The 11,223-nt window shown below is 41.4% G+C and overlaps 1 long non-coding RNA gene across 1 annotated transcript in view; it reads left to right on the top strand.

Moving 5' to 3' along the window:
• Positions 1-11,223, top strand: part of LOC140895647 (uncharacterized) — a 42,934-nt gene that overhangs the window by 1,119 nt on the left and 30,592 nt on the right. The gene's annotated exons all lie outside the window — the stretch shown is intronic.

Genomic DNA, 11,223 nt, shown 5'->3' with positions numbered 1-11,223 from the left:
TGGCTTGTGGCCCTTTTGTGTATTTATGATGTATAATGAAGGCTGCAAAGTTTATTTAAAAGTCAAGGGTTTTTTCTGCTTTCTCTTGTTCCCTGGTTTTATTGAAGGTCAAGTGTGAGAGAGAGAGATGGATGTTTAATAGGTTAAGAGTTCACAGTAATTGAAGGGAGTGAGGGTTGAACCTTTTACAAACACTTCCTTTATTCAAAATATTAATTAATCAAGGAAGCTAAATAAGACTTTAGCAAAAACACACACAATCCAGGGGTTGAAATACTGGCTCTATTTAAATCAATAACAAAATTCCTATTGACTTCAATGGAGCCAGGATTCTACAGAAGTATTAACAGTGACTACAAATCTTCCTTTCTTAATAGCACAACTTTCGTTTGTTTGTTGTGATGTCATAATTTACACTCACTCTGGTTAGCAGGGTGTCTTTGTGTCCCTAATATAATAGGGAATTACATGTTTAGTAGCTTTTTTTCCCCCTATAGATTCAAAGGCTAGAAGGGATCACTATGATCATCTAGTCTGACTTCCATATAACACAGGCCATAGCACTTCCCTGAGATAATTCCTGTTTGGCTGCTTTTCTAAAAGATATCCCCTATTTCAGGGGTGGGCAAACTTTTTGGCCCGAGGGCCACATCTGGGAATAGAAATTGTATGATGGTCCATAAATGCTCACCAAATTGGGGTTGGTGTGCAGGAGGGGGTGCAGGCTCTGGGGTGGGGCTGAGGATGAGGAGTTTGGGGTGTAGGCAGGATGGATTTGATTTAAATCACTAGTCAAGAAGACTTGATTTAATAATGGATTTCTACATAAAAGTGTATTCTTGTTGGTTGTCATAACCTTAATACATATTCTTCACAACTCAGAGATAGATATGGGTTTCATTTTTAGAAGGTACACACTATACATTTTTAAGTGATTTACTTTGAAAACTTTTCAGATTAGTTTTACAGCTGTATCAGAAAATGAATGAATGTTCGGTTATTTCATTTACCAAAAGTAATTGAAGAAGATAGTTCACCTTCATACGTATCTCCAATTCAACAGGTTAATCATTAATATTTGGAGGACTTTCTTGCCATGCTGTATTAGGAGGAGAACAACGCCAGATACACATTTAAATTGTTTTATTTAACTAAAACAACAATATTCTGGATTTTTTTCTTCAACAGCAAACATATAATATAACAAAACAAGCATATGAATTTTTGAATTTAGTTAAACATTCAAGTTTTTTAAAATCAGGTTTGTTTTTGTTAAAATTGTTTAACTAAAATAGTTAAATGAAATATGTGAAAAAAACAAAAATTAAATAGACTATATCAGCCAGGTCAACACAAGAAACTTAAAATATTGTCTTCTGCAGCTAACTCGGTCATCTTCATGTTCATTTTCCTGTTTTTCTTTTCTATATTATGAACAATCTTTCCTGCTTTTTCAGGTCCCAAATGATTTCTCAATTTGCAATGAATTAGTCCAAAGGAAGAAAATATTCTTTCTATGCTGGCAGAAGAAGCTACTGCTGTTAAAGTGAGATTATCACTTCAACAGTCTCTGAATCCTAGTGCTTAAGTGATTCCACCAGTTCACTGGTGTGACTTTCTTTAAAACATCATCAGCAAACGTATATTTCTTGAATGGTTCACCCTTAGCTATGTCCATGTCATAGCCAACTCCTCTGCAGCAGTTAAGGTTTGATCCTGGTACTGAATACTGAGAATATTTTGCAAGAAAATTAGCTGGAGATAGTGCTTGTCCCATTTGTTTGTTTAATGCTCATAATTTAACTCTGTCATTGCATATTTCTCTTTTTAAGATTTCACTCAGTTCCTTCCAAATTTCAACAGTGTCAGCAATAAAACAGCTATTTTCCTGCATTTCATTCAAGGCCACAGAAATAGGCTTCAGGATTCTCAGCATGCATTCAACGTTTCTCTGAAGCCCAATGTTGAGAACTTTGGCTGTGACAGTGCCATCTATTTTTTCACAATTTTGTTCACAAACTCTCATCAGATTAGGCCAGTTCTTGATATAGTGCTCAAAACAGTCCAATACTGAGTTCCATCGCATGTCTTGTGGGAGAGTTAGCTTGGTTCCTCCCACATTTTTCCGAGAAGCTGCTGCAAAGTGGTGGTTATGGAAGTATTTTGCAATTTCAACAACATTAGCCTTTATTTCTGGAACACTAAAGTGTTTGGCTAGGAGATGCATCAAATGAACACTGTAACTGTATGTTATTAGCATGGGACTCTCTTCTGAATTTCTCCTCATCTTGGATACATTTGCAGCATTGTCTGTGACCAAGCTGTGTACTTTTTTTTTTTCATAGCTTTTTGCAATTTTTTTCACAGCTTTTACTCCTACTTCTTGTAGGTAATCTGCTGTGTGTGCATTTCTTGATGTATCAATTGTTTCTGTAAGGAAGACACTCCCTTCTGTTGTCACACAAGCACGAACAACAGGATCATTGTGGACATTGCTCCACCCATCAAGACTCAGGTTAACAATTTCACCCTCTAAACCTTTTGCACACTGCTCAATTTCTCTTTAATACACTTTATCCAGCAATTTGCCTGCAACATCTGCTCTGTTGGGTGAACTATATCCTGATCTTAATGACTGAACCATGTTAATGAAGTGTGGATTCTCCATCACATTGAAAGGAGAGTTTGTTGCATAAACAAACTGGGCAATTTTTTCATCAATTACCTCTTTTTGTAATCTGCTGGTTCTTATCACAAACTTATCTACGGTTGATTCTGGATAAAGTTGGTTTTTTTTCTTTTTACTACAGGTGATGTACTGTGGCTATGTGACATACATGATGCAACTGAAACACTATCATTAGCAGATAACTCTGAAACTATTGAAAATGATGGGGATCTTGAAAGTGGAGTCTTCAGAATCCTATATGTTGAGAATGGATTCTCCTAGACAAAATAAGTCAATGCAGTTATTTGGTGATAACTATACTGCTCATTTAGTATTACTCATTGCATTCACTGGCACTCAGTACTACTTTAAAGGTGAAATTGTAAAAGGAAGATCTGCCTATTTCAGCTATTTATTTTTTATCACAACTGCATCTAAAATGATGATTGTTACTCTATGGTACTATGTGTTTTGCTCAAACATGAGAATTCAAGAATAGTCCAGAAGGAAGACAGGCAGTCCTTAAGAAACAAGTATGAAATAAAAAAGTTTACCAACCTGAAGATCCTGCATGTTCAGACATGTTCCTTTCATCATCTTCAACGCAGCTTCCTCCTGAGAAGGAACACTTCTCATGATGTTTCATTTGGGCAACCAGGCCTTGCATTTTTGTTTCACTGTTTGCATTTTGCACGTATGCCTGTCTTACCCACAGGTAGAGGAACTTCATTAAAATATTCCCAAACTGGGTCTCTTATGGCCTGCTGCCATTATAGGTTTTCCCTTCTAGTGAGAGAATGGTATGGTAGATCTCAAATCAATGAAGGCTACACTCAGAAAAACCTCAAGACTTCTGGAATATGCTGCTCAAACAGTTTCACTTTTGTTTCTGCTGCCTATCTCTCCCTTCTCACATTTATCTCCAGACTTCTTCTCCTTGTCCAGATCTATTCTGCCCCCAACTATCTTCTATTCATTGAACTTTTTGAAACTTTGCACTTTTAGAGAGAGGTAAGGGATTGACTCTGTCTACACAAATTTGCAGAGGGACGGTAGGGTTGAGGTCTGTTATTTCTCACCTCTATCTATTTATTTAAGAACATTTTTGCTGTTAACAAGCATGTTATCTCTGGAAACCCAAATCCACAGTTTGAAACCTGCAAAACTAAGCATCTCTGATGGTCTCTTCTAGACTGAGCACTGAGTCCCATTGGGTAGATAGAAAATTTACCTAAATAATCTATACAGAAGCCCCTGGGAACCCCATACGATTGGGTCCCTAATCCATGAACTATTGGAACTCATTTACAAAACTTTTCTTAAAGATTACATGAATATATTGTCTTATACTATAGAATTAGAATTTATAATCCCTATTCCATGATGAGATATCTTTAAGCTATAATGTGTCTTTATCTTTAGATAGGATTTTTTTTATAAAATGCTTTTTGAAGAAAAAACCTATTTAAATAAAAAATTCAAATTTTTTTTAAATCATTGATTTTTATCCGCCCTGGGTGTTGGAGGGTGCTCCGGGTTGGGACCCAGAGGTTTGGAGGGCGGGAGGGGGATCAGGGCGGGGGATGAGGGGTTTGGGATGTGGGCTCTGGGGTGGGGATGAGGGGTTTGAAGCGCAGGAGGGTGTTGGGGCTGGGATCAACGGGGTCAGAGGGCAGGAGGGGAATCAGGGCTGGGGCATGGGGTTGAGGTGCTGGGAGAGGCTCAGGGGTGCAGGCTTCAGACAGTGCTTACCTCAGGCAGCTCCTAAGAGCAGCTATATAGCCCTCCTACGACACCTACGTGGAGGTGCAGCCAGACAGCTCTGCATGCTGCCCCACCTAGGGGCGCTGCCCCTGTGGCTCCCATTGGCTGGGAACTGCAGCCAATGGGAGCTGCGGGGTCAGTGTGCAGAGCAGAGCAGAGCCCCCTGGCTGCCCCTATGCACAGGAGCTGGAGGAGGGCCATGCCACTACTTCCAGGAGCCATGTGGAGCAGCCCCGACCCTGTTCCCCAGCTGGAGTGCCGGAGAGGGGCAAGCCCCAGACCCAGCTCCCCAGCAGGAGCTTAGGGGTCGGATTAAAACAGCTGGCAGGCCAGATTTGGCCTGTGGGTCGTAGTTTGACCACCCCTGTTCTATTTCAATCTTGATTTTAAAATTGCCAGTAATGGAAAACCACCACAACCTTTGGCAAATTGTTCCAGTGGCTAGTTACCCTCTCTGTTAAAAATGTGCATCTTATTTCCAGTCTGAATTTTTCTAGCTTCCAGCCATTGTATCTGGTTATATCTTTTGCTAAATTGAAGAGCCCATTATCAAATATTTGTTCCCCATGTAGGTACCTATGAACTGTTGTCAAGTCACCCCTTTAACTTTCTCTTAGCTAAGCTAAATAGCTTGAGTTTCTTGAGTCTCATTATAAGGCATATTTAATCATTTGTGTGGCTTTTCTCTGAATTTTCTCCATTTTATTAACATCCTTGAATTGTGGACAACAGAACTGAACACGGTATTTTGGCAGAGGTCACACTGGTACCAAATTGAAGTAAAATAACCTTTCTGCTCCTACTTGAGATTTCCCTTTCTGTGCATGCAAGGCTCACATTAGCTCTTTTGGCCAGTCACTCTCTCTGCCGAGCTTGCCTTCTTTCATTCCACCCACACAAGCTCCCTGTGTGCCACCCTCCAATCCCCGTGTATTTCATGGACTCGCTGAAACTCCCCCCAATCTCTCCCTTGCCATATGTTCTGTGTCTTTCCTTTCCCCTCTTCCCTTCCCCCCCCCCCCAAAAAAAGATAGAAAACAAGATAATGTGGCAAGAGTCCCCAAGGTAACAATTAATTATGTGACCCAGAAATTCTTCAGTTAAGATAACCAATAATTTTTTGCTAACTCGATTGGTTAAGAAAGTACCTGGAGGGAAATAGTATTGCCACGATTAAATACAGAACAAGGAAAAACAGGAATAACAATGAAGGTAATCGGTCATCTTAAGTGACAATCTTAAAACAAATATTTTTCTGACACCTTCACCCAGAAATGGATAAGTACACAGGATATTACCTCAGTGTACAGTATTGGTGAGAACACTACTGCATTATTATGTCCCATCCACACTTCAAAAAGGCTGTTGTAACATTGGAGAGTATTCAGAGAAGAGCCTAGAGAATAATTTGAGGACTGAATAAATAGCCTTATAAAGTGTTTTGGCTTGTGTTGTGCAAGATGTCAGACGACACTATCATTATGTTTCCTTCTGGCCTTAAAATTCTATGTAATACCAAATAAGAAACTTCCCCTGTACTTTAAGATATTAGTCTTTAATTTGGCACAGAAATAATGTAGTATTAATTTATTAAACAATATAGCATCATTATTCTAGACTTTAAGACCAGAAGGGACCATCATGATCATCTAGTCCCGTGGATACATGTACCCCTGCAAGTACACAGAGGTCTTCCAAGGGGTACATCAACTCATCTAAATATTTAAGCTAGTTTTACAACACACACATTAACAAAGCACGTCTGAGAGCATCGGGTTAATCAGCTCTCCCAAGCTGACCCCTTACATGTCCCTGGTCTTAGTAGGCTGGGTCAAACAGCACCTCCAAGCTGTTACCCTCATATGCCTTGGGCACCACACTGGAATAGAGCAAGCCTGAGCAGGCTCAGTCAAGCAGCACTTTCAGTCTGCTACCTTTATATACCCCTGGACTCGGCAGACTGGGTGGAGCAGCATTTCCAAGCTGCCACCCTTATATGTCCCATGTCCCTATCCCCACTTTCACATTACAGTTGTTCTGGTTATAACCCACTTGATGAGCAAACCCCACAGGATTTTTGGGCGCTGCAGGGATCTTTAGCTTAGGTACAAGGAGCGTTGTTGCAGAGCGAATGGGGAAGCCAAAAAAATACCCCCAGATGGGAGAAGCAACCAGCTTAACCATGAAAGATATTTATTGCCTCGTAATAACCATACAAGGGGAGCCAAACAAAACAGTTATAATATTAAATCTAACTTAAATTTGATTATAAAAGTCAGGTTTGGAAAACTATAACTGATCACACCAGTCAGGGTCAGAAGGCTATACCTAGAGACAGATGCGTTCTCACCACTCCATATAACTTGAATCGATCGGGGGTCCCAGGTGATGGTGGTAGCTGCTGTTCCAGAGTGCTGGAGACAGGCAGAGCCCTCACCACGATCAGTTAGGAGAAGATGACTGTCCCAATAGAAGTGATGCAGATTTTGGATCCAGGCATCAGAACACTCACTTGAGCATGGATAGGGGTTTTTGTAGGGAAAGAACAGTGGTTCAAGGGAGATCACTAGATTTGTTTATAGGTAAACTTGTGGCTCAAGGGAGTATACCAAAGTTGTTTTGTTCAGGCTAGACAATCGGAACTGATCATTCCTAGCTATGGGCGGTGTTCCTTGGAAGGAGCTCACAATGCAATTAGGGATCTTCGCTATTTTGGAGACCAGTAAAGGATTTATTACTAGAATTGGGTGCGTGCAGGCGTGGGTTCATTAACATCTGGAGCAGAGATCCCCCATCATGCAGTGTTTCCCTGTTTTTCTGGTCCTAGAGTTCCATGTGGTTCTTGCCTTGGAATCTCTGTTCTCCATTCTGTATGCTAATAGAGATGCCTCCCTGTCCCATCTTTGATGCAAATGAAGCTAGGGGAGTTTCCTTAATCCTGTCACCCTTGTCCCAGGAGTTTAGGTGTGTCTCCCACTGCCTTTTCATTGCTTTTTTTAAGTGTTTCTTCTGATTGGTTTTGGCTCAAGGGGGGGGGGGGATTTCGTGAGTCAGACACTCTGGGTACTGCGCCCTAGTTCCCCAAGAACACAGAGCTGACAGGTAATACTGCTGGCTTTGCATCAGTGTTGCTCCTAGGCCTCTCTGAGGCATCACTTTGTAACTCTAGCTGCTCCACAGATCTGTAGTATTTTAGGTCTGATGCTTTGCTTATGGTTTGTCGTTTTCAAATGCCTGTTCTTGGGTCTGACCATTCCCATGCTGGATCACTGTGTTAACTGGCTCAAGGGTTCACCACTTCTGTTAGGGGGCACAGAATCCGGAAAGATTGTTGGCCATCCCTATTACTTGCTAGACTCTTTTCACATTCTTTAATCTGGACATTTCCGTAATGGCTCTCAGGATCTGGCTAGAGTCTCTCAGAAGTCAACCTCAGTTCGCTTCAGCCTAATATTCTACTCCTGGCACCTGGTTAGGAGTTGTCACAGCATGGTGTCATTGTCCTAGATTGTCTCTTCCTTGACGTCGTCTTCTACAATAAGAATGTCATCAGCTACAATGTTGATGCCTGGGGTGTCCCTCTAGTGCCTGGCTCAGTTTGCACTGAAACACCTCTAGGGCCCAGCCAATGCCCATTTGCACCCAGTGGTACCTGCTAAAAGTTGAGGCAGAGGTTATCCAGAGACTGGATGACTCATCTAGATCAATATGCCAAAATCCATTATTGATATCACAAAGAATGAATACTTTCCCTTGATAAATCATGTAGTGTGTCCTCAGTCGTTCATAGTGGCTAGTGACTTCTTTTCAATGCTCTGAGTGGTTTTTGGATCATTACAGATCTTCAGTTTACCTGCAGGTTTTCTCACTATTACTAGGATGCTGAAGTCTGTGTTAGTTAAAACAAGTGTAACAATGCCTGTTTTTTCAGGCTTGTCAGTCCCTTCTTCAGTGGTTCCACGAAGGCAAATGGAACTCCGTGTTTCAGTAGTCTCATTGGCTGCACATGGGGAGTCTATATGCAACTGCCGCTTGCTCTATAGGTCACTAAAAGAAATTTGTCCTTGTAGTCTGTTAGAATGCTGGACACAGTCACTGTGACTGTTATCCCTACTCTCTCTCACTGAGAATACTGTCATGTATTGTGATCATATCCATGGCATGCACTGCCCTGCACCCTAGCAGTGAGTGGTACTCCTGTAAACTCCAAGGTTAACATCTTTTGTTTCATGGGATACTCATTGACAACCTGTGTTTGCCCACTAGCCTCAGAACACTTTTATTGTACATCACAATTACTTGATTCCATTTCTCCAGTCTAATATTGCTTCTTGCCAGTGTTGCTGGGGATTACATTGCAACTGGCTCCACAGTCTAGCTGGAATAAAATTGGTCATTGGTCTAATAGTGTAGTTGCAAATCTAGAGGTAGAATGGCTGGCAACCTTCTGCAGTGTATGTATATTGAGTCTTTAGATCGGATAAAGTCATACTGCAGATATGCCCGTTTCGTTGGAAATCTGAGTCCTCAATCACTGCATTTACTGCGACTTTCTAATTCCTGGGATAGCTGCAGCATTGGGACATAAAGTAGCTACTATTTCCTTTGCTTTTTGCAGCTTTCTTTAATAATATTAGCAATTCTAACTGCTTCTAACTTCGCATTTGATGGTTTTGGTATCATGTGATATGATGTGGGTAAATCACACAAACTCACTGCTAGTAAATGAAGTCTGTTGTTTGATCTATACAGTTTGGGATAGCAGAACTGCTGAAATGTTTCATTGCTTTTGTGATGGGTTCCCCTGGGGCGCCACCTGGAACTGGGGTATCACTGAGCCCCCCTGACCCACCAGCCGGGCTCCCTTTTACACTGTACTGCTGTGACAAGTTACAAAGCCGTCTCCAGCCTGCACCTTCACCAGCATACATACAGGTAGGGACAAAGCCAGCCGCAGTTACATGTGGGCTCTTTGACCAGGCCCTGCATGGGAAGGCTACTGTTAGGGCAACTATCAGCTCCTCAGGCACGCACCCCCTCTGGAGTGTAAACCCAAAATTCTACTGTCTTGCACTGCACAGGGAAATGTACAATGTAAGCTCATAAAATTTGCCCCCTATGTCAATGTGGAGAGGAATATGCAACAGCCTTTTGCCCCCAAGTTATGATTCCCACACACTAGTTTAGATAAAGCAAAAGCAAGTTTATTAACTACAAAAGATTTTTTTTAAGTGATAGCAAATAGATCAAAGCAGATTACCTAGCAAATTGACAAAAAACGCAAACTAAACTTAATATACTAAATAGATTTGGGTATGAGTAGCAGATTCGCACCCTAAGAGATGATACAAGCAGGCTGCAGATTCTTAAGGGGCAAGCTGCCCTTGCTTTCAGTTCAGAATCTCCAGGTTTTCCAATCCCTTTAGCCTGGGTCCAGCACTTCCCCCAGTTCAGTCTTTATTCCTCAGATGTTTTCAGGAGTCCTGTGTGGGGAGCGAAGGACACCAGATGTCAGTCCCCACCTGGTATAGCTTTTGCACATGGCGAGAACCTTGTGTTTCAAAGCTTGGTTCCCAAACCGGTCTGTGGAAAAACACTGACCTCCCAAGATGGAATCTAGAGACATGTGGTCACGTCACATGCCTTCATAAAGTCATAGCAGCCATTACTCAGAGGCTGTTTGTAGCATTCTCAAGAAGGCTCCCCAGATGGGAAATAAGCTCCTCCTAAGGCCTATTGTTTTTTCCTAATGGCTCATTGCCCTGAATAGGCCCTTCCACACCCACTATCTAGAATGAGAGCACCTTGTCTAGTAGGCATTCCCGAGGCATTTGAAATAGCGACATAGTTAATGTTCATAACTTCAGATACAAAAATGATACATGCATACAAATAGGATAATCATAATCATAACCTTTTCAGTGACATCTCACATGACATAATTATAATGTATTTTATGCAAGATATCATAATCCTATCGCTATGAAGAATATGGGGTGCAGTGTCACAGCTTTGTCCATAGTGGTCTTTGTGTCAGGTTTGACAGTTCACTTAGTTCTCAGAAGTCTAAGTAGTATTCTGTAATGAGGTGGTAGCATCAAGAATGTGGGAAAATTCAGTATGTTTATAACAGATGTGTAACTCTGTTTCCCCACTCAATAGGATATAGCTACCTACTGGGATTGAAGGGGTTAACTTGTTTCCTGGGGCTGGGTAGGAGTCACATAGAGAGTACGCAAGTCTGGGTTGATATGAATGAACTATTGAGAATTATCAATATATGAATGGAGTTACCTTGGCGATAGACTAGAAGACCAAAGTCCTGAACATTAACTTTCAGTGATTGCTAGCCAGCGAGGGCAGAACATGTGAAAACAGTGTGATTACAACTTGACACACAGACCAGATGGGTGAGCAGACTGAGTTAAATAGGTAACTGACCAGGGCAGTGAGAGAATTGAAGTTCTGGATGGTTTGGGCCAGAGATGCAGGTAATGCTGCCAGCATAGACATGCGCATAAGCTTGTGTCATGAATCCAGAAGAGTGCATTTTGCCTCTGACAGTTTACCAGGAACAAGAAAATACACAAGTCTATTGGGGAAGCTGTGTATTTTCATTGTCCCTTTATGCTGCTTGGTCTGCATTTCCCCCATATGTATTCTGGATACAGGGTTCTATTTCAGAATAGCGCCAATGTATTCTTGAGAGAGTTTCTGTTCTCCATAATCTTGAGTACTATGATTTTATTGTCTGTATATATGATGGTATCATGTATGCTCATCTCAATAGC

This window comes from Lepidochelys kempii, chromosome 11 (genome assembly GCF_965140285.1).
Source record: "Lepidochelys kempii isolate rLepKem1 chromosome 11, rLepKem1.hap1, whole genome shotgun sequence".
Taxonomy (NCBI): domain Eukaryota; kingdom Metazoa; phylum Chordata; order Testudines; family Cheloniidae; genus Lepidochelys; species Lepidochelys kempii.
The sequence above is the reverse complement of the archived record's forward strand: the minus strand, read 5'-3'. Positions and strand labels throughout refer to the sequence as shown.